General features: G+C 50.7%; 1 protein-coding gene across 2 annotated transcripts in view; it reads left to right on the plus strand.

The window, feature by feature from the left end:
- LOC143672955 (cadherin-4-like) overlaps positions 1–27,131 on the plus strand; it is a 233,701-nt gene that overhangs the window by 200,140 nt on the left and 6,430 nt on the right. The window contains exons 3-4 of one of the 2 annotated variants that reach the window (XR_013170112.1): positions 20,868–20,930; positions 24,677–25,089. The gene's annotated coding sequence lies outside the window, so the exon portion shown is untranslated. Of the gene's footprint in view, positions 1–20,867; positions 20,931–24,676; positions 25,090–27,131 lie in introns of those variants that run through there. The other variant, XR_013170113.1, reaches the window with a different exon arrangement.

A 27,131-nucleotide genomic window follows, 5' to 3' on the forward strand; every position in this document is an offset into this window, starting at 1 on the left:
GCTGGCACAGTGCAGTGGAAGCCCATCTCAGCCTTGCACCCTGTAGCCTTCAGATCATGTTTTTTATAGTGAGTACTTTGGGCAGCACTTTACCAAGCTGAAGCTGATGCCCAAAGAAGAGCTTTATGATGGCCTTGTCCTGGAAATAATCTGTTTAAATTCCGGCTGGAGTGGCCAAGACAGGGGGCGAAGGAAAAGAAGAATGAGAGTAAGTACCAGGGTACACAGAAAACCCCACTGCAAAAATTACAGGAGACCCCAGGGTCCCCTCACGTGTATCACTCAAAATTCTTCACCCCCTTAAAGCTGGATGGCAAACAGGCAAAGCAGTGGCTGAGCCTCATCTGCTTCTTTTTTCTCTCACCCTGTGGGTAGAGGGTGGCCTCATTCTGCTTTGATGAGCTCTCCTCAGAATGGGCATCTTTTTATATACCTGTTTACCATTTGAGTTACCCTGTCTGTGTAGCCTCCATTCACATCATCTGCCATTTTGCAAAAAAAAAAACAAAAAACAAAAAAAAACCTTGTTTTTCCTACCTTCTTCTTGTGGCTTTGTAGATGTTTCTTGGTTGTGATTTACAATGTTGATTCTGTAAGATGGAAAATCACCAACCTTAATACTCTCTGGTGGCCTTTGTCAATTATGAGCTTTACTGAATGGGAATCCTGCAATGATGCAGTAAAAAAAAAAGGAAAAAAAAGTCTGCAGGGTTTAGTCTCTTGGGTCTTTGTTGTTGTTGTTGTTGTTGGGTACATGGTCCAGGAATCGAACCTGGGTCTCCCGCATTTAAGGGAAACATTCTACCACTGAACCACCCATGCACCCTTCTTCCATCTTTTTAAAGAATCTCATCCTACCCTTGAGTCATAGGCATGGTCTCCTTATTTTTCTGCTGATGGCATAGTTTTGCATACCACGTTCAGGTCTGCACTTTATGAGGATTTTGCCTCTGCATTTGGTGTGAGGTAGGGAATTTGAGGGGGCTCTCCATTCTTCCCATAGGTCTGCCTGTTCCTTGGCCATCTCTTTTGCTGAATTCCTTCCACCAGGAACTCAGCTCTTGAGAAACATCTGCCACTGCCCTCCAGTTGTGTGCAAAGCAGAAAATGAACTTGAAATCCAGGGAGACCTCCAGGAGGGCCAGTGCAGGTGCAGATCCAAGGTCCTGCTCACAGCAGGAGAGGGGGCCCTGTGCCACACCCCCCATGCTCATGCTTTCTGTAGGTTCATCCTTCATCTCATCTCACTTCCAAGCATCTCCTGGTATAAACAAAGGTTTTTCTTCATCCCATCCTTCTTCCCCCACCCAGTTTGTTTCCATTTCCCACTCCTGTCTCTTTAGCATGGCCTCCAGCCTTCCCCCAGGGGCTTCAAAGCAAACCTCTGCATTGGTTTAAAAATAAGAATAGGCAGAGCACAGGAGGTGTATCCTGAAATCCAGAGCAGCTTGTCCCAAAATGGTGTTAGGTCTCCCTCATTAAGGCTCTGACTTGGCACCCACTTGTCTGTGCCAGTCAGAGTGAGAGCCTTCAGGCAGGGCAGCAGTATTCTCACCTCTTCCTATTTCCCTGGAGACACGCTTGCCTCTGAGTTGAGCATGCATTTCTTTTCATCACTTCTGTATTGGTGTTGGTAACAGTCATTACCAGGGAAATAATTAATTCCAAGAGCTTAAGAAGAGAAGAGGAACGATGCTCATGGGGAAATGTCCAGCCAGGCAGACCCTCAGTTCTTGGGCCTCTTGAACTTCACTCATGGGTGGGTGTGTGGGGTTACCGTGCCCTCAGGGAGCTGTGGGCTGCCCGGATTTTGTCCTCTTGGGGGAGAGCTCACTCCCCACAACCACGGAGTTCAAATTTGGGGAGCTGCAGGGGGGGAGCTCATTGGTTCCCCCAGTACAGATTTGTTGCAGCTGAAATGTTTCAGGTTCCCTGTGACTGCTGACATGACTGAGTCCTTAGAGCAGCTGCTCATGGTGGGGCGGGGCATGCTAAGGCACAGTGTACAAAAAGTGATGGGGTGGGGGTGGGGGCCTTGTTTTCAAAGGTGGCCAGAATGAGCCCATTTTTCAAAGTTTGGTGAGGGAGGAACAAATGAAATAGGACCTCCCATCACAAACTCCCCAAGGACGGGGTGCAGGGGCTGCCTAAACAGACCTGGGCATCTAGTGGTGCCAGCACCCCCAAGTACTTCACCCCGGCTACTGGGCTCAGTGACAAAGGCAGGATGAGGATGCAAAACACTCTCTGTTCCCAGAAGGAACCAGTGGACACCCCCTTCACCAGGAGTCCCTGGTGGAAAATGGTTCTTCTTGGCTCTTTCGGATTCCTGTACATTTGAATTTATTCACATATTTTGCATGTGGCTTTTTTTTTAAGTGCACGGTTTTCCAAGATGAAAAGTCTTTATAAACAGTTAAGCCTCAGAGTGCTCAAGTGCAGCTTATTTATGAACTTCTAAGTCTCTGGCATTAATATTTCTTAAAGAAAAAATAGATTAATGGGTGGCAAGTAGTTGGAAACTTTGAGGTTGAATACACAGCCTGCTGGCTCTCTGGTGATTCATGCTTGGGCATTTTCTCTAGCCTCTTTGTAGTGTCTTAAGGAAAAAGTATGTCAGGGCCCAGCCAGCTCCACATTTCCCAACAGTCATCAGAATTATTAATGGAGGGTTTTGAGGGTTAGCAAAATTAATGATTTCTGTAACATCAGTGTAAATTAAAATGAGGACATCTGTGTCTCCCATTTCTAAATTTGGGGTGATTGTGAGAAGAAAGTGGTCTTGGGAAGTTTATCAAGTTGTGGTTTTGGTTGAATGGATTAGGTGGCACTGGCTTCTTGACAAATGGCCTGTCCTCACTGCATGGTTGTTGGGACCTGGCTCCAGAGGCTTGAGAACTGGTCTCGGGGAAGAGAGTAAGAGTGGCCAGCGCTCATGATTCCCCAGGACTCCATGTCCAGGAGCATGTCCCAGCCACTCTTGGGGACAGGGAACTGGGGAGGACTTCAAAACCCAAAGGGAATGAAGCCAGTCAACCACTAGAAGTTGGGGAGGGGGTGGCTGCAAGACCCATGTACTTGGATGGATCAGCATGGTCATCTGTGATGGGGCTGGGGAGGGGGCTCAGGCAGCTGGCCTTGGAGACCCCCAAATGATGGCTGGCCACCTGCAGCCTTTCATGGGGTCAGCTTGAAGTGGGGACAGAGCATCCATCTCCATCTCTGCCTTTGTGTCAGGTGCCTTATCAGCATATCACGTGAAGTCCATTGGTGGAGTGGACTGGCAGACATCTGTCTCTGGCAGAGTGATCAGATGCTTACAGAGGGACAAGAGTGGGGTCATGCCTGTTGTCTCCCTTTGCCTCTTTTTCCTGTCCACCACCTCTATTCCTCCATGTCACCCTCCTCACCACTCACCTTCCTTTCTGTTTCCTGCTGTCTCTCCAGAATTGGAAGGAGAACACTGATCAATTCAAAAATTTCTGGAAGTTGTATCCAGACCATAGAATCTATTTTTTAAATCTGAATGGCTGTTTTTCATTCCCAAAACTATACCCAAAAGCAAACTGATGATTATAGCTCTGAATTCACCACAGACCTAAGTTTTACAAAATACTAACAATTTACTGTTTGTATCAGACCATATGTCACAACGAATCAGAGGTAACACTTTGCTTGGTTTCTAAAACATGATGATATCTACTTGAATCTGATCCAGCCCATTTTTGTAGTCTAGTTCCAAGTCCCAGAGGGGACCAATTCCAGCATTAGATTTTGTGGACATGCCAAGCCATCTGCCCTGTGTGTTACGATCGTGAACTTTGTTGGACAAGGTGGGATTGTCCACCTCAGGTTGTGTGTGCACACTGGATGAGAAGGAGCTCACAATGTTCACAGAAGGCCACCCCTGCCCTCACCATGGAGGGTCAAAGGGCAGCCACTCACTGGAGGCAAGAGGACACTGCTGCACAGCACCTCCCATGGTGGGCAGGGCACAGCACTGGGAAGTGAACACAGAGGAGCACCTGGCCTGGCACCTCACCTTCTGTGTTTCTAAGGCTCTGGGTCCACCTTTTTCTGAACCCCTTTGGTAGAAGGAAGAGCTGCAATGGGTGACTCACACCAGCACAGAGTCAAGCGGAGCCAGCAGCCACCACACCTTCTCTCAGTGCTCATCTTCTCTCGGATCCCTCTTAGAAATGAAAGGTCCCAAGGGATGCCTGTGGACATAGAGTGTAAAGCCTTAAGCCAGGATATTACTAAGATGGAGGGATGGATGGATGATGGATGGATAGGTAGATGGGTGGGTGGGTGGATGGATAGATGGATGGACAGACAGACAAGTGCATAGGTGGATAGGTGGGTGGGTGGATGGATGGATAGATGGATGGACAGACAGACAAGTGCATAGGTGGATAGGTGGGTGGGTGGATGGACAAACAGATGGGTAGGTGGATGGATGGTAGATGGCTAAATAATAGATAGGTGGATGGATGGATGGATGGATGAATGGTGGGTGGGTGGATAGGTGGATGGGTGGGTGGGTGGATGGTGAATGGCTAAAGAATAGATGGGTGGATGAATGAATAATTGCATGATAGTCTATAATCTTTACTACATACAAAGTATAGCAAGGAGAGTAAAGGTTTCCATGTTTCCTAATTCATTATCAAAGATGCTTCCATTAGAATCCAGCTTCTTTTGGTTCCTTCTAGGCTCCCTGGATAGTGATATTTGTTTATCTGAGAGAAGAGACTGGTCCTAGTATGCTAAAATAAGGAACACATATCAGTTGAAGCCTTCTCCATAGGAACTCTGACTTGGTCTAGCCAACAGGAATTTCAAGTCTGTTTTCCCAACACTATCCACGTGAGCCCCCAGGAAGGAGGGGTGGCCCTTCTCCGCATGGGAAGGTTTGGCATCTGCTGTGCCTCGAGTTTAGTTCCAACTCGGTCTGGCTGCTCTCCCCCTCTTCTAGAGGCTTTTGGATATTTCTCTGGGTTAAATGTACTTGTTTCCAAGGGTTCAAGAAGTTCTTAGCATCTGTTTCTGTTTTCTAACCACACTATTAATATTTGTTCTAGTGACCTCCTAAAACAGCACAGTCAATAATTCTTTAGTCAAAGTTCAGCTTTGTGAACTGGAATTTCTATAAAAACTTTTAAAAACATGAAAAAACACCATCTGGTGGAATTTGTATTTAAGAAAGAAATTTCCTAATGAGCCACAATTCCAGATTGGGGTCTAGGTTTCCCTGAGGGTCCCCTGGCCTGCTGAGATGTTACATTGCTTTTTTGTTTGTTTGTTTGTTTTGTTTTGTTTTGTTTTGCATGGGCAGGCACCAGGAATCAAACCCAGTCTCCAGTTTGGCAGGTGAGAACTCTACCTGCTGAGCCACCGTGGCCTGCCCTACATTGTTTCTTTTTGTGCTGCCTCTTCTCATAGTAACATCCCTGTGGAGATGGCTTTGACATTCTGTAACTCTTCCTCAAACACAAGCTTGTCTCTTCTGCTGTCAGAGACAATGTCTGGAATGACTCTATTGAGACATTTCAGCTAGCTGCAAAGCTCGTCCCCAGGACTGTCAAGTTCATTTTTCCATCTGTGCACGAGAAGTGCAGTAATACAGAATTGTGGGGGAAGAGGGAGAAGGACAGGTTAGTTTGCCTAAAATACCATGCAGTCAGAGTTCCAGAGTCACTGGCGGCTACATCTGTCACCCAGGGCTTCCAGTCCTGCTGCCTTTCCCTGCCTGCTGAGCATCTCTGGCTTGCATGGGTTGGCAGAAACACAGCCAACACCAGTGGCAGCTGCAGAGGGAAATGTTATGCCCGTGCTCAATACCAAACCGCTGAGGGTAGAACTGGGAAGGGTGGGTTATCGTTCAGGGCCTTTGTAGAAGTAAAATGTCATCATTAAGATAAGATGGCTTTAATATTTAATTTTCCTTGTTGAATTATTTACATTTGTTACTTTTATATTTTACTTAATTTGTCACAGATGAAAACCCTCAATGAAATGAAGTGTGATGACATTGAACCTGCTCAGGACAATGGGCTAAAACTGTGTGTCAGCTTGGATGACATGGATGGTTTAATGCAGTCAAACAGTGGGGAGGTCTGCTTTTGAGGCACATGTATTTTTAAAGACTGACATGAAACCTCTGACCTGATTTTGTGTGCAGAGAAGTGCCTTTCACAGTAAGAGCTTGGACTTGACAGCCAACAGGCCTGAGCTCACATCCAAGCCCTGCTCCATGCCAGGCAAGCAGGTCCCTGAGCCCAATTCCCCCTCTGTAAATGGGGCTGAGGGCATCTGCTCACTGCATCGATGTGGGGGTCAGTAAGTGTGCCCTGTAGAGCATGTGTGCAGCCTCGGGAGAAGGTCTGGGGCTTGTTGGTTTCACTTGCTATGGGGTACCTCCTTGCTAAACAAAGTGGGGTTCAAGCCAAGCTGACCAGGGTCTGCACCCCACAACTAAGGTGTAGTTGAAGTGAAGGCAAGGAATCTAAAGCTGGCTACCTAGGCTGGGGAACATCATAAATAGGCTGACTAGTGATGCACATGGGAGGCTGCTCTGGCCATGTACTTCATCCTTGCCTCTTCTGTCCTCCAGCAATCGGGACACCTCACACCAGCAGAGAGCTACAGTTTTCCATGGACTCAGTTCTCCCTGCCCCCCTCCACCCCACCATGGGCCCCTCCCCAACTCCACTTACAACAGACACCCTAGGTGCTAACTTCGCAGGCATCTTCTTTATATAGATTGCACCTCCATCGAAGCTTTTAGAAATACCATTACAATGGAAACAATTTTGAGAACAAATTGAAAACCAGAAAAAGCATAATTGCACAGTTAATTAATCTATATGAAGAGAGACCACTCAACTAATGGAGAGCCATCTCTAATGGCTATGTTTTTCTGTACTTTAGCATCATTTATTGAAACTTTGACAGAGTTGATATTTAGGGACTTGGCATCACACAGCCCTGGGGACCAGCCACCATCAGTAAAAGCTGGCTTAGTGAAAAGAAAATATTCATTTACCTAGAATCTAAATGGGAAACAAGGAGAGAGAAACCATGAAACCACCCCGAATTAAGGTGTCATCCCTACCCCAGCACAGGGCTATGAATAAGGAGGTCAGTGTAGGATCAGATAGTGCATCTCCAAAAGTGGGCTCTGATGTTGCTTTGCCATGGGACTTCAGAAAAATGGCTTATTCTTCCTGAGGCTGCATGTCCCCTCTGTAAAATGAGGTGACCTGTGTCCCTTCCTTGGAGGGGGTTGAAAGGATGAGACAAGATATCCCAAGTGTCCAGCAGGTGATCCATGAAGTCAAAAGGTAGGTAGGTGGAACGACAGCCGTCCTCATGGGACATGGGACATCATGTAACATCAGCAGATGCTATGTGATGCACTGAGTCAGCACACAAAGTCCAAACCAGTCTCATTGCTTATTGTCCATTCCCAAAACTTGCCCTGGAAGCCACTTCAGTCACTATTGAACCCGCAGTATCCCTCCTGCCAGCCAAACCCTAGCCTCAGGCAGGTGCTGCTTTGGAACTTCAGGGTCTATGTGCCCCTCTGTGAGTCACAGAAGCACCTGGGAAAATAGGAAATTTGGGATCGACAGCTGAGCCCATGTTAGGGAGCTCACTTTCTCCCATCCCCCCAGGACTCCAAGAAGATTGTTCCAGCTGTGCTGAAGGTTTCTGAACAGGACTGTCCCATTGAAGGGGTCCAGGACCAGGTGGATGGACTTCGAGGCCTGCCCTGAAATGCCAAACCTGCAAGAGAGAAATCAAGATTCTCAATGGGACAAGGATAGAGAGAGAGAGAGGAAAAGACAGTGTCATCTTGGGGAGACACATAGCATCCTGAGGAAGTAGTCCAAGGAGAGAAGTGGTGACTTTTCCATGAGAAGAAAAGGAAGCTGGGGAGATGGTTTGCAAAGACTCTGAAACACATTTGCTGAGTGATGAAGGGTGTGTAAAGTCCAGGCTCAGGGGACCAGAGTGCCAGCTGGTCCCAGGGGTGCCTCTGCACAGGTGACATCATGAAATGAGGAGCACCAACCATCATGCATGCACCTGCTGGCCTGTGCTAGCAATGCAGAATCAACAGCAGGGGTTTGCCATGAATGGGCAAGTGTGGTCACAGAGGGGCAGCTTCTTGACCAGAGCACACCGGCCACCAGGAGGGAAGTCAAGCTAAGTTAGTCATGAGGCTCAGAGCCCCAGTTGGTCCTGGGTCAGGGACTGGGCATCTTCTTGTGCCCCTGGCACCACCCATTAAGGCCAAGGCATTACTTCCAGGATGTGTCTGAAACCCTATAAGGCAACACTCAGCAGGGCAGGCCAGGTGGGAAGTGTCTCTTCTGAAAGTGGCTGGTGCCTCCAGCAGGATTATTTTGATGGAATTAGGGTTCACAGAGAGAAGAAAGTAATCTGTTTATTTGATGGCAGGGAGGAGAGAACCGTTCTGAGCAAGTTTGTATTTCCCTGTGTATTTAATTAGTATATTCATTCAACATTTCAAATTTTTAATGAGAGTTTTTTCCTTCTCTGTGACATCAGAGATCACCCTGACATTTGCTAAACCCACTTGGCATCTTTATTAACAATTTGGGAGTGAGGTGTCCGCAGTTTGGAGCAGTCTGTGTGATCGCTTGTTCCAAAAAGCTGGCATGGGAGTAAAAAGCAGGAGAAATGCAGGGCTATATTAGGGTCAGAATTAATGATCATCTACTCATCATGAGAACCAAATATCAGCAGAGAAATGAAAACAAGTCTGAAGGCAGTGAAAGCAATGACCCTTTAAAGGGGAAACAGCAAGTCTTTGTTTTTAAGGGTTTTTTTCTGACTTGGCCACATTAGCAGATGCCGTTCAGATGCTCACTGTTTCCACATGTCAAACTTTGTAAAAGATTCAAGAGCATCTGTGTTCATGCGTCTCCCAGCCTGCACTCTCATCTCCCAGGCCACACACTCATCCCTTAGGTCACATGCACACCCTCCAGAAAGGGCAGCAGCAGTGTCATCTGCCCATTTCTCAGAAAGGGAGACTAAGGTTCACAGAGACTTCCAGGCCTTGTGGCTGAGCCTTGGCCTAGACCCAAATTTTCCAAACTCAAGTCTCATGAGCTTAACTTCTCTTCCCCCCTCAGGGGTTTGCTGTGGGGACTGAATATGACTTTGGGTGACAGAGCTCTTGGCCAATCAGAGAGCCCCAGGCAAGGGTCAGGCCCATGGCCCACTGGGCAGACATAGGTCAGCCACACACAGCAGAGCAATGAGCTGTGCGAGGGCAGCAGTGGCCTCTCAACTCCAGGACCTCCAGGAACACTCAGCACATATTTTGAGCCCTTACTCTATAGAGGAAAGTTCCAAGTACAGAGGAAGTAACCAGGAACAGAAGATACAAAACCCCTGACCCTTGGGGAGTTGGCCTCTGCAGGAGGTGGGGGAGAACCAGATGTGAAGAGCAAGGAAGCTGCAGAGTGTTTCATGATAAGTGCCTTGGAAAACAAGAAGGTGAGGTGGGAGGGCTTCGGTGTTAAATGGAATGGTCAGGGCAGAGAGGTCATCTGAAGATACCTCGGACTCTTGGAGGCCACTGAGGGGTGAAGATGCCAGTTGCCTCTGCCTCACTTCACACCGAGGCCTCTCTGCTCTTCTGCCCTGGCATGGGCACACTGCTGGCACTGTGTTTGGGGTCACAAGCCCCACATGAGTGCTTCACAAACAGAAAAAACTGTCTTTGCTCCTGAAACCAGTAATTGAGAGTAGAAAAGGGAAGTGGCCAAGATGGGGTTTAAAGAGGAGTGTGCCTGCCATTTAGCTACATGGTGACCCTCTGAAGTGGTGGGGAAGCCAGGGATGATGCTCAGAAGGTTGGCAGTGGCCCAGCCTCACAGGTCTGTCCTGCTCGGTCCACTGTTGGCTGGTTGAAAGGTCCGTTTATGGAAAAGAAAAGGGTCAGCTGAATCTCTTACTAGTCTACCACTAGGGGGCCCTGCTGTCCCTAGACAGTGCGGTTGCTCTCCTTGAGAGAAGAGGAAGGAATGTGTAACTTGATTCCCTATCCTGTGGATGGAGTTACAGGAAGTGAGAGATTTTTAACTTGGACTATCTTAACTTTTAAAAAATTATACTTTAAGAGTCAGAACAATTAAATTCAATTCATAGAATGAAGGACTATAGAAAACATACTCAGATTTTCAATTTCTCTTTCCAGGTTTTTATAACCATGGAAAATCAGGGTTTCTGAATCCTTTTCATGATTCCATGGGAAGAGAGACTCTGAACCCTGAAGCTGGTTTGTGCTGGTAATAAGAAGAACTTCAGCACTGACTTGCAGGAGTGGACGCAGTTTAGGGGAAGTCATCAGAGCAGGCAGGCCGGCACTTGGTTGGTTTTAGAAGAGGCTTAGTGGGTCTGAGAAATGCCTAATGGCTCAATGGCTTTAAACAGAGGTCAGGAGAGGGGCATATATAGAATCCAATTCCACCTAGACAAGTCAAAGCAGCCATTTGGAGTGGGTAGCAATCAAATAAGACCTTATGCATCAAAGCTCTTGGCCAATCAGAGAACGCTTTTGGTGTATCCTCTTGGTGAGCAGAACTTCCAATGTTACAGAATTCAGGGATCCATTTGGGGCTTGCATTGATGAAAACCTGACTCTGTACTGAACCCTGCCCACAGCTTCCCCAGGCATCTCGGTAGTCCAAGGTGACAGCTTTAAGGGTGTTTCAATAAAGGAATGGCTTGTAAGTCTTGTCACCCTTTACCTTCTTATGTCATACCAGTGTCCATATAACAAATTAAACCATTTTCTGGAGAGAATAAAAAAAGAGGAAACAATCAAGCCAGGTGAATGATAAAGTTTAACTCTAAGGTAATAAAATTCAGTGTGTAATTGAAGGGTAAGATTTTAATATTGGAAGGAATGACCCACCACCACCAACACCACTCACTGCATAGGGTGCTAAGCCACTCAGCTTATTACCTTGTTCTGCTCTTGTGGGAATTGGTTTCAGCACCTGTGTAAAGTCCTGGGGCTGAGGCAACTTACCTGATTCACCAGGCCACCTAGCTCAGCTCCATTTTGAGATGTAGCTGGGTTCTGGGGTCCTGGGTCCTTATCAGGCCCCCAGGGTTTTGTTTATTAATTATAAGTTCCTTGTTCCCTCTCTCTTTTCCTCCTTTCCTCCCTCCCTCCATTCCTTCCTTCCTCAAAGAAGCATTTGTTGGGTGCCAACATGCTGGGCATTTGGCAGTGTTTAGGGAAGACAGACAGTCCCTGCCCCAAGAGCCACAACCATGGCAGGAAGCCCCCTGCTCTGCCCCTCTTGCTCCTTGAGGATCCAGAGGTCCTGGGTAGTTTGCTCTTTGCCACTTGGGAGCAGTGGTTGTGCTGGCCATGCCCTTGAACTTCCCAGCTGAGGGGGAAAAGGCATCAGCCGCCCACCAGCCAGGGGTGCATGGCTGGTCTATCCCCCAGCCATAAGCCCCTTCCCCCTCTGACCAAAGTCAACTCAAGAGGAGCTGCCCCAGCCCCCTGTACACTGTGTAAGTCCTCACGGCCCCTCCTCAGTGGGGGAAGGGAGGAGAGGCAAGAAGAGGGTGGCTTAGTCCTGATTGAGGTCTCTAACTACTTTTAGAGGTCCTAGGGACAGCAGAGACCTGTACAGAGCCCTCCCAGCCAGAAGGGACCAACATGGAGCATGCTGAGGACAGGGGACATTCCTAAAGTCTGGAGGAGGCAGGCCATCAGGGTTGGAGCTGAGTCAAACAGAATGGGAGGAAAATCTCTGAAAATTGTTCAGCACAAGGCAGGGCTGAGGCACCATCTGTTGAACAGAGGAAGAGAGTGCGGCACGAGCAAGGCTCAGATGTTGTCATCTTCATTTTAGGGGCTCACAGGCACTTCACTGTGGAAAGGAGATGATTTTCTAGGGGCGCATGTGCAGAGTCCCCAGGAACCTTCCACTCTTCTGCATGTGCCGTTTCCTCCTCGGGGCAGCCCACCCGCCGTGCCCGCCCAAAGCACGAAGGACATGCAGGCTCTTTGCTCCGTAAAGACAGTGTGTCCTGCCCCATCGTTCTGCCCCCACCTTGCCCTGACCCCCCAGCAGCCCCATGCCTGCTCTGTTCAAAGTGTTTCCATCCTGCTTGCCCCCTGAATTTCATTAATGCAGTCACTCATTCATCCATTCAAGCACATAATGCAGGTGCCACCAATTCATATTTTATTCATATTCATTAATGGCAGTGGCACACACAACATGCCTGCCCGAAGGAGCCGGTCACTCTTCTGGGTACAGGGAACATCATCTCCAGGTCAACATGGCCTCTCGCCTCACAGACCATGCATGCAGTCTGCAGGTGGCATTGCTCCAATTACAGTGGTGGGGACGGGCGGGCTGGGCAGGTGCAGGCAGGACCCACCAGGCTGGACGGGGCAGGTGCAGGCTGCCAGGCTCACTCCCCTGGCCAGCACCAGGGGCTGCTGGAGTTGAGGCCCATAGCTGTGGGTGAGCAGCTGTGCAGACGCCATCTGCATGCCCCACTCCCTTTCCCATCGCCTGCTATGTAGCAGCCTCCGGATGGCCACGTGGGAGCATCAGGATGGGTGGCAGGGCCTCGTCCCCTCCTGGCTTAGAAAGTCCTGGAAGGCAGGGCACTGTCCTTGACAGTTCTTTCATCTCTCCAACATCATCTTGCCATGCACTACATACTGTGGGGGCTTAATAAATGCTTAATTAGTGTGTGCAGGTGGGTGCCCTGCAGCTGAGGCATTTTGCAAGTGTGTCCAGGCTCTGTGTGCAGGTGCTGCCTCCGTTCCCAGTGGGCTGCAGACAGAAGGCATAGAGATTATGCAGGCCACACTGCTGATGCTGGAGAAGGCTAATTTGCAGCTCCTACAGTCTGGGAGAGGGCGGTCACGTCTAAGGCCAGAAAAGGCCATCAGAGAACAGGAGGCACAGGTGGAGGGGCTCTCGGGGGCCGCCTGCCAGCCAGCCTCCCCATCCCAAGATCTTCGGCCAGGGTTCTGGCCTCCAGCCACTGGAAGAGTTAGAGGGGCCGCCCTGGGCCTTTACTAGGGTGGGAATGAAATAAGAAATAACAACTAGAAGCTTAGACTCCCAGAGTCGCGGGATTAAAATTCCCCATGGCAGAAGCAAGCTGCAATCAAAGGGAAGGTGGCCATTATTTGCCATCCCCACATGTCCCAGCAGCACATGCAGTTGGCTTTAAATACCAATCTCTCTTTTTAAGTTAAAGATGAATTTGAGACAGTCAAGAATGTGGAAAGTTTATCTTGCAATTACAGGGAAAACTGTTAATGATGACCGCTTATGGCAGCCGCAATTTTCCAGCCACTTACAGAGGTGAACAGAAGCAGTGGGGAGAGGGATGGAGGAGCAAGAGTTGGGGTCCCATCAAAAACCAGGGTCGGGCATCACGGCTGTCCACTGCGCCTTCCCTGTGAAGTGGGTGTGTGTGTGTGTGTGGGGGTGCCCAGTCTCTTTTCTTACTGCTGCAAAGGGGGCTGAGTCCCCAAAGAGGCTTACTTGGCTGGTCTCCAGCTCTGCACAAATGGGACTCTGCCTACCTCCTACTTCCCTCCTAAATGGGCAGAGGTTGAAGGTCACAGGGCCCCTTGCAGAGAACCCAACGTGGGGACAGACTGTGTCTCCTGCCAGCTAACTGCCTCTCCCTGGGCTCCGGAGCGGGTGGTCACGTGCTCCACCCAGCACTCCCCCCACCCTGCACTGACACTGTCAGCCCCAGAAGACCTTTCTGTGCAGTGCCGCAAACTTGTGGTGCCCAGCTGGGCTCAACAAGGCCCCTCACCTTGTCCCTGGGCACCACAGGCACCATCCCCAGCCCAGAATTTTCTCTCTGTTTCTTCTGCAACCCACCCTGCCCACCGTGCCTGGGCACACTTGGCCGCCCCAGGTCCCCCCTGCACTTCGGCACCACGCTGCACCCTGTGTATACCACAGGACTTGAAGTTGGTGGGTTCGCCCCTCACATGCCTGTGTTCCAGGTACTCAGAGAAGCCCCATTCAAAGGGGATGTGCCAGGTGGTCCTGGGGCTCTCAGTGGCACTGAGGCCTGTGGCCCTGCTAAGCCTGGATGCCCTCCCAGTGCGCTTGTAGTGTATATCCAGCCAGCAGGCATGGGCCTCCTCTGTCTGCCAAGGCCCAGCCACCTGCCCCCTGATCCCTGCCTTTGGGCTCTGAGCCCTTGTTACTGTGTTGCCTTCTGTGGGGCTTCAGGGCCTTGTGCCCCTGTGAACAGATTCATGTCAAGTTTGAAATGGCTTTGCATTGTGGTTTAAAATTTCCTCTGATCCCAAGACACTTTCCAGGAGCTCCAAGTGAGTGCTGGCAAGAACCAGTGTGTTAGTCATAGCTCTCTTAGGGTTCAGTTACTCCTGAAAGTCCATTTGATATAGAGGTGAATTTCTGGGAAGAAACAGCAGTGGAAGTTCAGTTATTCTTCATCAGACTTTCTCTGAGCCCCTCTGCCTGCCAGCCTCATACTGACCTTTGGAGATTGGGCAGCAAGCATGGCCAATGCCATCAGGAAACGTTGATGCCATTGGGAGACAGATGGATGAACCCACCATTAACCAACAGGGGGATTTAGAGCAAGAGCTAAGGAGGAAATGAAGCCCATGGTACCGTACAAGGGGACTGGAAGGCTTCTTGGGGGAGGTGACGTTTAAGCTGAGACCAAGTGCTGAGAAGAAGCATTAGCATCATCAGGTGGGGCATGGGAAGGCCAGGGTCTCCCAGCACACAGGGGTCTGTCTGATTGCGGGGTGCTTGTCCAGGAGCTGGGGACACAGAGATACAGGGCTTTCCCCTCCCCCATCCCAGGAACCCACAGTTCTCTCAGGGTCTTCCATCGTAGCAGCTTCTAGGCATTTGCATCCACATGGTTTGGGTCCATCACCTGGCACCTTAGGGCATGGAGCTGCCTGTCCCGGGAGAAAACCTGGGGTTGGAGCCATGCTCCATATGGAGCAGTGCATGGTCCCTGGCTTCACCAGTGGGCCCTTGCCACCTGTCTTCTGGTGTGATTTGGACTCTGGCACTCCCTGGACCATACCTGAGACCTACCCTTGGCAGGTATCTGCTCTCTTAGCTCTGGCTCTGTCATTCCCCAGGTGGACAGTGGGTCCCCAGAAGGGACACCCCCTCTAGTCCCCAGCTTACAGCAAAATGGTGACCCCTGGTTGGCCAGTATCGCCCAGCTCCTGGCCATGGGAGTCCTTCCCTGCAGACAAGCACCTTCCAACGTGTCTGGAGGGCAGCCCAGGTGACCGGTGGTAACAGGAAGCTTCACTGTCAGCCCAGTCTCTGGACACACCTGCCCCCATGCTCCTGTGGCCTGGTCAGCCACCGAGGAAAATATCCTGAGTTTATGTTGTTTGGTGTTGAGTCTGCATTTTGTGCGACCTTTGGAAAGAGTGCTCCTGGAGCAGAGGGAGGGCCAAGTAAAGAGTAAGTGTGTTAGAGGGGAGCCTGGAGGAAAGTGTCCAGATCAGCCTTGTTTGCACTGAAATAAAAATTACACATGTAGCCTCCCCTTACCTTCTGGAGTGTGCCCTTGGGCTGCCACTTGCAGAATTCTAGAGCAACACACTCGGCCTGCTTCACTGGCCAGAAAATGTCCCCTGGTCTTGCAGCTCTCCACCCAGAGGGATGGGCTGCATTGGACCATCACTTCATTGAACTATGGGAAATCATTTAAGGTGGGACCTCTAGGAGATAAGTGTTCCACATCAGAGAGCTCCAGGACCAGAAGTGTCCCTCCCCTGGGGCAGGCTCTGACTTTGTGGTCAGAGAGGGACAAGGCTCTTCAGGAGTATGGGCAGGGCCCAGACAGTGACCAGGAGGGGAAGCACACCTGCCTTCTCCTCTTGCCTCTACTGGCTGCAGGCAGCCACTTCCCAGGTCATGGGGGGGTCCTTGGCCAGTGGTGGCCTCAGGCCAGGACCTGCCACATGACCAGGTGGTCAGAGTGCACTTTTAATAGCAGGGACAGCCAGAAGGGAACAAGAAGGGCCAGCAATGAAGACTCTTTGGACTGGTTTCTCCTGATCTAATGCTTGTGTGGAACCCTGCGGGGGATAGGTGGAGATGTACATGGGGATTTCCTCTACAGAGAGCCTTTTCCTGACCTTGGTTCCAGAAACCATGCCACTCATCTTGCTCCATCCATCCCCAAGTGCTAGCTCAATCCAATACCTAGAAGCAAAAGCTCCTGATCAGTCCATCCATCCATCTATTCATCAGTCCATCACACATCTACTTGTTCACGTAGCATTCTCCTATGCACTCTTGCTCCCCTCCACCGAGCCATCCACCCACCCACCCCTCTACCTGCTTTCCCATCCATCCACTCCCCATGCATACATGCATCCGTGCATGTACCTGCCCCTCCTCCCTTCCACCCATCCATGCATGCTCCCTTCCTCCCCTCTTTTCTCCTGTCTACCCATTTAGCATCAATCCATCCACACACCGCTCATCCACCTGTTTGCCCTCCCCCCTCCATCCATCCATTAACCATCTACCCACATCTACTCTCCTGCCCACCACTCCCCCCTTACACCCACCCACCTCCTCCTCTCAGCTTCCCATCTCCCACCTTTCTACCTTCTCTCATTTTCCCAGTCAGCCATCTCTCTGTCCACCTTTCAAGCCAGCCAGCCAGCCAACCAGCACCATTTAGGGCAGCCCCAGGTCTTCTCTGAAACTGTCAGTGGTGAAGTGTTGCTTCTCTACACTTCAAATCCTGATGTTTCTAAGAAAGAATCCTAGAGACTCTGAAATGAAATGCTGGGAAAGCAAAACTTAGTGAAAAGGAAAGAAGTAGTTTTCCATTTAATCTAGGAAAATTTTGCTCATATCATTACAGACAAGGGAGAGGGGGAAAGAGAGAGAAAGGCAAGTGAGGGAAGGAGGAAGAGAGAGAAGGAGGGAAGGAGGGAGGGAGAGAGGGACCGTTCCATTTTGAGAGAGACAACTGCTAGGGCTCTTGATAATTAATAAGCCAAAAGAGGTATTTAAACTAGAATCCTTGCTTGAATAATTAGTTTTATCATTAATCAACTGAAATGGAACACCAAGCTCTGCTCAGATCATTGGACTATTGTCTGGGGTCTGCTGGCTTGTGCTCAGCTGAGACCCGACTGCACACTGCTTTTGTCCACTTTCCCCCTGGCCCTCAGCCCTGGCTACAGTCCACATGGAAGTTGGGAGATGGTGGTGGCCTCTGGTCCCTGCCCTGCTCCTGACTTCCCTTCCTCACCCCACCAGCCCTTCCATCCTCCCGAGCCCAGCACCCACCCTCACAACCAGCCGGACAACTGGTACACCCGGTCTCTGCAGTCCAGGCCTTTCTCAGAAGTCTGACAGGTTTCCGAGAGACGCCTGGAGAAGCTTCATGGAAAGCAGAAATGCTGAAAGCCAGACCTTGGGGAGAGAGTCTCCGATGGGGCTTACATGGATGTCCCAGGGTGTGGGTTCAGAGACATGACCCCAGCCACCCCATGCTGGGCTACTGACCCTCTCTGAATGCCTCCACTGCCCAAGCTGAAGGGCCAGTGTACTTGCCCCTACCAGCTCTTCTGAGCATCAAGATGCATGAGGATCAACCAGGCAAATGTGAGAACACAGGTTCCTGGATCCAGGTCTGGAAAGCTAGATTCAGTAGGTCTGAGATGAGGCTGCAGCTTGAAGAGTTGTTTTATGTTTTATTTGGCTTTTTGGTTTTGTTTTAGTTATAATGTTTTTAACTCTAGTTTGATTATAGATTATAATCAATTATATATTATAAATATATAAAAAATAAATTATAAATCAATTATAATTTAGTTTGATTATAAATCTTGGGAATTGCAGAGTGTGCCCTTCACCCCACATCCCCCAGCAGATACATCTTTTGTAGCTGTGGAGCAACAGCACACCCAAGCAAGGGACATCAGTGCAGTCTGTGTGTGGTTCTGCCATTTTAACACGTGTCAATCCCTGCAGCACCACCACACGCACAATGCAGGCCCACTCCATTGCCACAGAGTCACATACCACAGAGACACATCGCCATGGAGACACATTGCCATGGAGACACATCACCACAGAGACACATCACCAAGGAGACACATTGTCATGGAGACCTGTCACCATGGAGGTTCCATTGGACAGAGATCCCATCACCATGGAAACTTACCATGGAGATCCATCACCACGGAGACCCATCACCACAGAGATCCCATCACCACGGAGACTCCATTGGACAGAGAGACCCCATTGCTATGGAGCCCAGTTTGCATAAAGACCTACTGCCACAGAGCCCCATCACCACAGAGACCCCATCATCAGAGACCCCATCACCACAGAGACCCCCATCACCATGGAGACCCCATCGCTAGGGAGACCCCATTGCCACAGAGCCCCATCACCAGAAGATACTGCTTGTGCTACCTTTTATGGTCACAACCACCCTCCAGCCCCTGGTGCCGACATGGGTAACCCACGGGGAGCCCACTGGCTGCTGATTCCCTCCTTGGCTCTCCTCCTTGGCTTCCTGTGAGGCAAGACTCATGGTTTGAACTCGGGCCCAGTTTGCAGCTGCTCCCTTCACATGTGCCTTTACCCAGCTGATATGTTCTCTGCCTCACTCCTAGAAATGATTTCTCTGTGGCCTGGGTTCACTTTACTAATTTCACCTTCTTTATTTTTTCTTTTTACTCCCACTTACTTTCCTTATGTCATGTTCACCTCCCTTAACAAGTATTTAAACCATATAAAATATTAGCTTTGTTCTCTTTCTATGCAAAGTGTCTCTGGCATTATAAGAAAAATGGCATACAAATAAATTGCCTGTTTAATGTGTTTTCACTGTGGGAAAACTAGGTTGCCCTGTGCTGGGAAATACTGACTATACATGGAAGGAGTTATTGGTTACAAACTTTGTCCATTTTCAGCCACTGTATTTAATACCAAGGATCTCTGTTTTAAACTGCAATACACAGACCTGGGCCCCAAGCCCCCATGGCAATGGGGCTACCCAAAGACATGGGGAAGCAGAATGAAATACAATGGGAAAGGCCACGGGTGGGGCCGGGACCACATTCAGCTGTGGAACTGCCCCCACTGCTGGTGGCCTGTGCTCGGCTCTCACCCCCGTGCACTCGGGGGTCCGCAGGCAGGATGGGCTTCCAGTGTCATGAGCACTGCATGTGGGGAGACCCAGGTCAAGAGGGGAAGGTTTAGGTGCCCAAGCTGCACCAGCAGGCCCATGCCATCCACCTGCACGGGGGGGGATGGGAGGAGACCCCAGTCCCACGCCGGGGCTCCGTGAGACCATGCTTCATCGAAGGCTGCCCCCTCTCCTGTCACCCTGCTATCCCTCCCACCTGCACCTCTGGCCCCACTTTTGGCCCTGTGTCCAGTGGCCTCTGCTCATGGGCACTCCAGCCCTCTGGATGCCAGCCACCCTTAGTGTGGGGACAGGCCACGGCTGATCATGGATTTCGAGTTCCTGCATGTAAGTGGTTCTCACCTGTAGGGCCTTGGATTGGGCCTTGAACATTTGGGGTTCAGGGGGCATGATTCCATGCCAGCAGCCCACTGAGACCTGGCCATCCTGTCCTCCACACAGGCTCCACCCACCCTCATGGCCCCTCAGCCCTTCCCTCCCCGTGAGCCAGATCATCCCACCCCATCGGAACCTGCATCCATAGCCTGTCCCTACAGGTAGCACAGACACATGATATGTCCTGGGGAGACCAAGGCAACAAGAGGGTTCTGTCCATGACAGAATGTGCTTATGCTCTCCTGGGTGACATGCATGATACCTGAGATGAATGACAGAAACGGCCTTTCCCCAAAGGGTCAGATGTCACCATGAGATAAACGGTGCCAGCCCAGTGGGCAGCTGGGGCAGGAGCGAGGCTGAAAGAGGCAGGCAGACCCAGTGTGCCTGGCTCCAGCATGAGTCTGGGGCTGGGTTCAATTCTAAGCAGTTCAGGAATCTGTTGACATGGCTAGTTTGTATCTATGGGAGATCTGGGTGCCAGGGTGGGGTAGTGAGTAGACACGGGAGACCAGCCAGGGAGCTTCTGTGGTCTTCCAAGTGAAAGCTGATGCTGGCTTGGATGGGGCTGGCATCACTATGGATGGAACAACAGAGAAGAACCTGCCAGATGGTGCAGCAGGACCTGCTGGCAGACAGGATGAGGGGTTGGGCATGGAGCTGCCAGGGCGCCCCAGTGTTGGGCTGAGCTTCAGTGGCTGGCTCCCCAACCACATGGAGGAACCGGTCCCCTCAACCCTTGCCCCAGCCCCTGGGCTCTCCTGGGCCTTCAAGCACATCCACATTCTGGTCTGTTCAGGATTGGCCCCCGGGTTTCTGTCTGGCTGTGCAGTTTAGGACGACATTCTCCTCCATCTGGCCAAAAATGAAAGTACACACAGTGTCAGGGGAGTCAGGGCAAGCATGCAGAGCTGGTTCCAGACATGCTCCTGCATGGGCTCCCTGGGCTCCCCAAGACTCAGTCAGCAGCACCAACTGGGGGCATCCAGGGGTTGGCTTTCAAACCATAGTGCTGATGGTTCAGAACATGGGCCCAAAACCTATGTGTCAAAGACCTGAAAGCAACTTTTCCCCCCAGAACCTGTGCATCCCAGCCTGGAAATGCATGTCTGGGGATGAAACCTGGTGGTATGGATTGGAAAAACATTTATCTCACAAAATTCTCTCAGTGAAATATGTGCAAGTGTCTGCACAGAGCTCAAGTTTTCACCTCCAGAGCTTTACTCTTTATTCTTCTGTTCCAGATGTTACTGCCCACTGGAAAATTAGCAGAAACCCATGAAACTTATCATCTTTTTGTCATAATGGTGAGTGTTGAATTCCATAATTAAGACTAATCTTTTAAATATTGGTTTGACCCAGGAAAGACGCATGAGTCAAAGGAAGCTCCTTGAAATTAACAGTCAGCACATGTGAACAGAAAGGAGAGCTGGAGAGTCAGCTTGATGGTTGAAATATTTGTACCAGCCTGTCAATTTGGGAGCCAAGGCTGTGAAGCTGGCCATGCGTGGCTGTAGATGGGCCCCAAAGAGGGGCCAACATTCAGCAAGGAGCCCACTGGAACTCCTGACAGCCTGGCTCTGGGCTGTGCTGATGAAGACACCAGGGCTGCTGTCTTGAGCTGTCCACACCATGTCCCCTCCAGGTGGCAACACATCCACCTTCATCAGGCTGGCTGTCCCTGCCCCTCCCTACCCTCCCCAGGATGCAAACACTTGCTCCTGAAGTGGCACAGGCAGCTCTGGTCTTTAATTCTTTAAGCCACTGGATTTGCAATGGCTGGTGACAAAGAAAAGACTGTTTTCAAATTGACAAGTGTGATTTCTCAGTGGGGGGATTGCTTTTGGGTCCCTGGTGAGCCCCCTTGGAGATGTGGGGTCCCAGTGGGCCTGCTTAGTGTATGATAAATGCCCCCTGGAAAGCATGTGTCACAGGAGCTGGGGACCCTGGGAAGATTTGCGGTTCACTTCCAGATTGTGGTGGAGGTCGGCGAGCGTGTTCAGATAGGCTCGTGTTTATTTGTTTTTGATGAAGTGTGCATGTCGCCAAGGGCAGCCGGGCTGGCTTATGATACATCAGGGTCACATAACGTCAAATTTATCTCCAACCTTTGCGCATCTAATGTGCAGTGTGCAGAGTTGATGCAGTCCACTGGCATGGGCTGCAGACTGCTGCCTCCAGAACAGATGTTGGCTGACAGGGCACTGAGAAAAATCACAGCGGTGAGAGTAGGGGGTCCATCGGGGGCTGCAGGCTGGAAGTCAGGTCTGCACAGGTCAGGGAAGATGTCGGGGTGTGAGGATGGCCAAGGGATAAGGCGGCTGGGAGGGACCTCAAGGATAGGACAGCCTTAATGTTCTCACTGGCCAAGGCCAAGTTGAACGCTGGGGCCCTGGTGGTACTCAGGTCTTCCAAAACAGTACAAAGGGACAACAGCAAGTCCCAGCCCCAACCCTGGCCTCCTAGCCAGATTCCAAATGTGCTAATTACCTTCCAATCCCTGGTCAAACTGTCCTCAATTTCCTCTGCTAAAGCATGGGGTCGTTGTGACAACACATCGTCAGCGGCTGCTGTGCCCAGAGGTGGCCGCATCCCTGAGGGCCGAGCAACGGGAGCAGACAAGTCTGCCTCACAGGCCAATGTCACGTTCATCCCAGGAAGACTGCTGACTGCACCCCAGCTGCTGCCTGGAGACCTGGGAGGCCGGAAAACCCTCCTTTGTGCTCATGGGGGATTCAGTCACACTTGGGTCGCACAGGCCCCCACGCTACTCCTTGCTTGGAAACAGTCCATTGGCTCCAGCAGACACTCAAGAGAGGGAGGAGGGTGTGAGGGGCAGCTGGATGGAGGGCTCTCAGCCTCAGGGAAGGGAAGGCAGAGCTGCCTCTGCTCCACCAGTGCCACCTCCCAGGGAGCTGTGGCTCTAGATGGGACCCATCTGGCAAGCAGGGGGGCATGGGGGTGTCCCACAGAGTCCATGCCCTGCTACTTAGGACCCCATCTCCCAAGAGCATCCCTGTACACATAGCCCCTGGCTGCCCAGACCCCACACCCAAGTACCCCCTGTAGTGAGCTCAGCATCCATCCTCCACATGCAGCTAGAAATCTCAGGGAAAAGGACTTAAAAACAAATGCACCTGAAGGCGAGGCAGGCCTGTGCTGGTGTCTGGCCCCACTCAGAGTGTGAGGCCTCATAGCCAGGGAGATGGCCAGCCTGCCCTCAACTGCGGGATCTGCGTGGCCAGGTGGCAGTCCCTGCACCCAGGAGCAGCGGGGTGGTGGTCTCTTGGTAGCACATGCTCTGAAAGTCATGCAGTCCCCTTGTAGGCTGCGTGAGCTTCTGTCATGAAAGCACTGGAATAGGGCTTGGCAGATGGGGCAAGGGCCAGCTGCTGCACATGTCCTGAGCAGCTGGCATGAGGGGGGACAGTGCTCAGGCCTCCCTGCCCACAGATGGGACAAGGCAGGGCTGCAGCAACAAAGTGCACACATCGCCCATCAGCCGGGCCCTCCCTGCATGGTGGCCCATGCTGGGAGGGAGCCCTGGGCCCCGTGCCCTCCAGCAGCCACCCAGGCCCTTCAGCATGGAGGGAAACCAGCCCAGAGAGGTTGAGCAAAATGTCTGAGGTCACAGAGCTTGGCTGGGAGCCAGGAACCAGGTGCAGTCTTCTAAAGGGGCACGTGCCCAGGACCGGAATGCCACATACAGGTGCACACACAAACACAAGTTTGTGAACACACACGTACACTTGCACACACTAGCTCACACGTGTGCACACACAGGCAGGCAGGCCCACACAGACTCACACAGTCACACTCCTGTGCCCACCTGCTAATTCTGCATTTGCAGCCCAGGGCTCAGCCCCCTCCTCAGAAGCCTTCTGTGGGGACCTGCCTGGCCCCACCCCAGACTGCATTTTCTTGGGGGCAGCCACAACCTACACCCCGAAGTCTCCGTCCTGCCTCCCCCATCAGCTAGGGGCTTCCCAAGGAAGGGCCTCCTCCTGTGTGTCCCAACCACATAGTGGGTGCACCCCTTTCCCAGACGTAGCCCCTCAGGGTGTGCTGTCACTGTCACCTCCTTGAGAGGTGCTCTGGCAGCGGCTGCATGCTGATGTCCAGGCCCGACAACCCACCACAATGGATTTTACTTCATTTTCTGGATGTGTGCCCCAGGCCAGGGACTTCACCTCGTGCTCTTCATGGTGAGGGGGTTCCAGGGGACCCAAGAAGGGGGTGATGGGGTGAGGTTTGGGGCAGTGAGCAAGCACCTGGGAGGGCACCTAGAAGGGTGGACTGTGGAAGAGGCAGGGAGGGGTGCATACTTGGAAGCAAAGACCCCCCTCGGTGGTGGAGGGACACAGGCAGGGATCAGGGGTGAGGTTGGGTTGGGGTCCCAGGTTCGGCTGCGAGTTACACACAGGACAGGATGTACCCACCACACACCCACTGCAGCTGCTGGGGCCATCCGGGCACATGAGGGGTCCGTGGCCACTCTCTGTCTGAGGCATCCACGACCCAAAAGATGCTCCTATGTGAACGGTTATAGGCATATCAATCCATGGTGTCTTTGATGTTTTTAAATTCTCCAATCCTAGGAGAAGAAGAGTCCTGTTTTCTCCAAGATGTTGGATTGGCCATCACCCCACAGAGGCTAGGATTTTACACCACAACACACATATGTATCTAGAGAGGACGAATACATGTGTACATGTGAAAGAGGGTATGTGTGGGACTGTGTGTGTCTGCCCCAGTGCTGACAGACACACGTGCATGTAGATTTAGGCCAGAAGCCCAGCAGTGCCAGCTGATGCCCTCCTCTTAACAGGCAAGCCCAGAACCCTCGGGAGTGGCCATGAGCCGAGCTGGGGGTCTTTGGCTTCCAAAGCTATGTGCTGTGAAGCACAGAGCACAGTTCTCATCCAGGACACACGTGTATGCAGTGGTGTGTGAGTGTGTCAGGTGGGGCAGGCTATTTGCTCCTCACCCACTGTGAGACCACCGCTGTCCAGGGTAGGCAACAGGCCACGTGCATTCTTTCTTCCTTATGCAGGTGGGTTCTATCATCTCCCACCAGGAGACCAGATGGTACCCGGCAAAAAGGGAATGAGAATGCCAGCTTGACCCAAAGGGGAAGAGAGAAATGAGACAAAGGAAGGATTCACTGGCCAAGAGGTTTCAAGCAGTAGTGAATCAAGTGGAATCAGTGGAATCAAGAAACCTGAAAACAGATGCAAACGGCAGGCAGTCTCCAATCCAAGCCCGAACCACGAGCATGCGTACTGACCCTGCTTAGATTTGCTGCAGAACTGTGAGCATGCACACTGAAACAATTTCGGAACTTAGCGCCGAGGTGCACCACCTTTGGTCCCAAGAGCTGAGGCTGGGGAGGGCTGTGCTGCCTCGCTGGTATGGTGATGAGGAACCCTCCCCAACCTGCTGTCCAGCTCCCGACTGCAGGGCCCTGCTGGCCGCCAACTTGTGCCAGCATCACCCTTGGTCGGTCTCCCGCCCATACCCCGCCACAAGGGGCACGCTCAGAGCACTGCACCTTGCCACCCTGCATGCAGCCCAGTTCTCTGGGGTCCCTTCCAGCACACTGACACCCCCCTGCCAGGCCCAACCCCGCCACTCTACCCACCCCCCACACCCAACAGACACACTGCTGCCGGGGTGCAGCGTCTTCCCACCACCGCTCCCAAACGGCCAGCGCCCCCTGCCGCTTGGCACCCTGGGCTGGGTGCAGCACTGTCCGGTGCCAGGCTCCAGCCTGGGACCTGGGAAGCGGCTCAGCAGGAAACAGATCCCTGAAGCGGAGATGTCGCACCTGGCAGGACACCAGGCAGCCCTTTACGAACACCCCTGACCTTGGCCCTGGGCCTCCTCTCAGGAGTCAGGGAGACCTCGTGGCTCGGCTGTCCTCAGCGCTGGCAGGAAAGCCCAGCCGGACCCAGGTGTCGAGTAGCCGATTGCCCTCTGGGTGCTGGGAGTGGGCAGGATGTCCGGCAGCACCGTTCCCTGACAGTGGAGTTCGATGCCTTCCTGCTGGGCACACTGATCGGCCTCCGCCTGCCCGAAACCTGGGAGCCTTGGAGTGGTGGGTCACCAGACCCGCCCCGGGGGTTCCCTGGCCCTGAATTCCCGCCACCAGCTGCTTTGACCGGGGTCCGAGCAGTAAACGGGGCCTCCTACTCAACTCCACCTCCTGCGGCCCCTCCCCCCGACTGACTGCGACAGACTTTGTGACATTTATCTCAATTATTTTCAGCTGCAACTACTACAATAGACAAATCTGTCTCATTATGCCTTATTATGTATTATTTAATGCGGAAGCTAGCCGGTAATGATGAACACAGCCTATCCGTCAAACAAAACAAGTAATCTTAAAAATCTGTAGTTTACTCAGATTCATCCAGTGTCTAAAATTTATATTTCTATTTTCAATGTTTTCACATTTGAGTAATCTATCATATTTCTTTTTAAGACATATTTGTTCTTACCTGGGTCTTCCTCATAGCAATTTCCCATGAAAAGATGTCAGCTACTGCTTTAGATTTAATTAACAACTTATGAAAGTTAACTGTTTACGTTTCTAAATATTTGCATGCGAGACTGCCTTCATATTACACTATCTCTTCATCATGCTGAAATTGATAATTACATGCATAATTTATTTCCAAGTTTTTCACTTCAGATATTCTAATATCCAGATTCATCTAATTATTTTTCTTCAGGTGTTCTGAACCTGTATTCATCTAATTTTAATTCTCATTGCTTTTGATAAAAATCAAGTACTGTTCTTATTCTTTTATTTTTCTTTATTTTGTATGACATGTTTTATGGATATTTGAGGTTTTGCATTGTTATTTGTATGGGTATGCTTTAATTTTAAGAAATGTGTTTGACATGTGGTAGACATGTCAGAAAAGTTGTTTTCTTTTCCTGAAATTTCTTTTTTGGGGATTTTATTTTTGTAATGCTTAATCACCAGTATAGTATCTCAGGATTAGGTAGTCATCTTTTTTTCTGTATTTTTATAACATTTATATAATAGTGTATATAATGAGAAATGTTCCTCAAGATCTCTTCAAATACTGCAAAGGAATTTTTAATGCATAGAATTATGTATGTAGATACATATAATATCTCCTTGTAATCTTGCCCTCTTTAGTTTGTATTATATTTTCTATTGCATTATACAGATGCCTAGTCATCCTTTATCGATAACTATATTATTTATAATAGGGAAGAATTGAATAAATAAGGACAAAAGGAGAAATATAAAAGTCTCAAGGCCGTGTAGTAGTTCCTAAGTTCAGGTGAGGATCAAGTAACTGGAATCAAGCCCACTTCCATCCATCTGTCTACCTAGTCAAGATTTAGAAATAGAAATTGTTTATGTATTTTTTCATCAAATGCATGCATCTTCATGTCATGTCTCTTCTTAAAAATCTTCCATAATCATTTATTCTAAGAAAAATACATTTCTTTGTTACATGGATGAAGAA

The sequence above is a fragment of the Tamandua tetradactyla genome (assembly GCF_023851605.1).
Source record: "Tamandua tetradactyla isolate mTamTet1 chromosome 22 unlocalized genomic scaffold, mTamTet1.pri SUPER_22_unloc_2, whole genome shotgun sequence".
Classification (NCBI taxonomy): domain Eukaryota; kingdom Metazoa; phylum Chordata; class Mammalia; order Pilosa; family Myrmecophagidae; genus Tamandua; species Tamandua tetradactyla.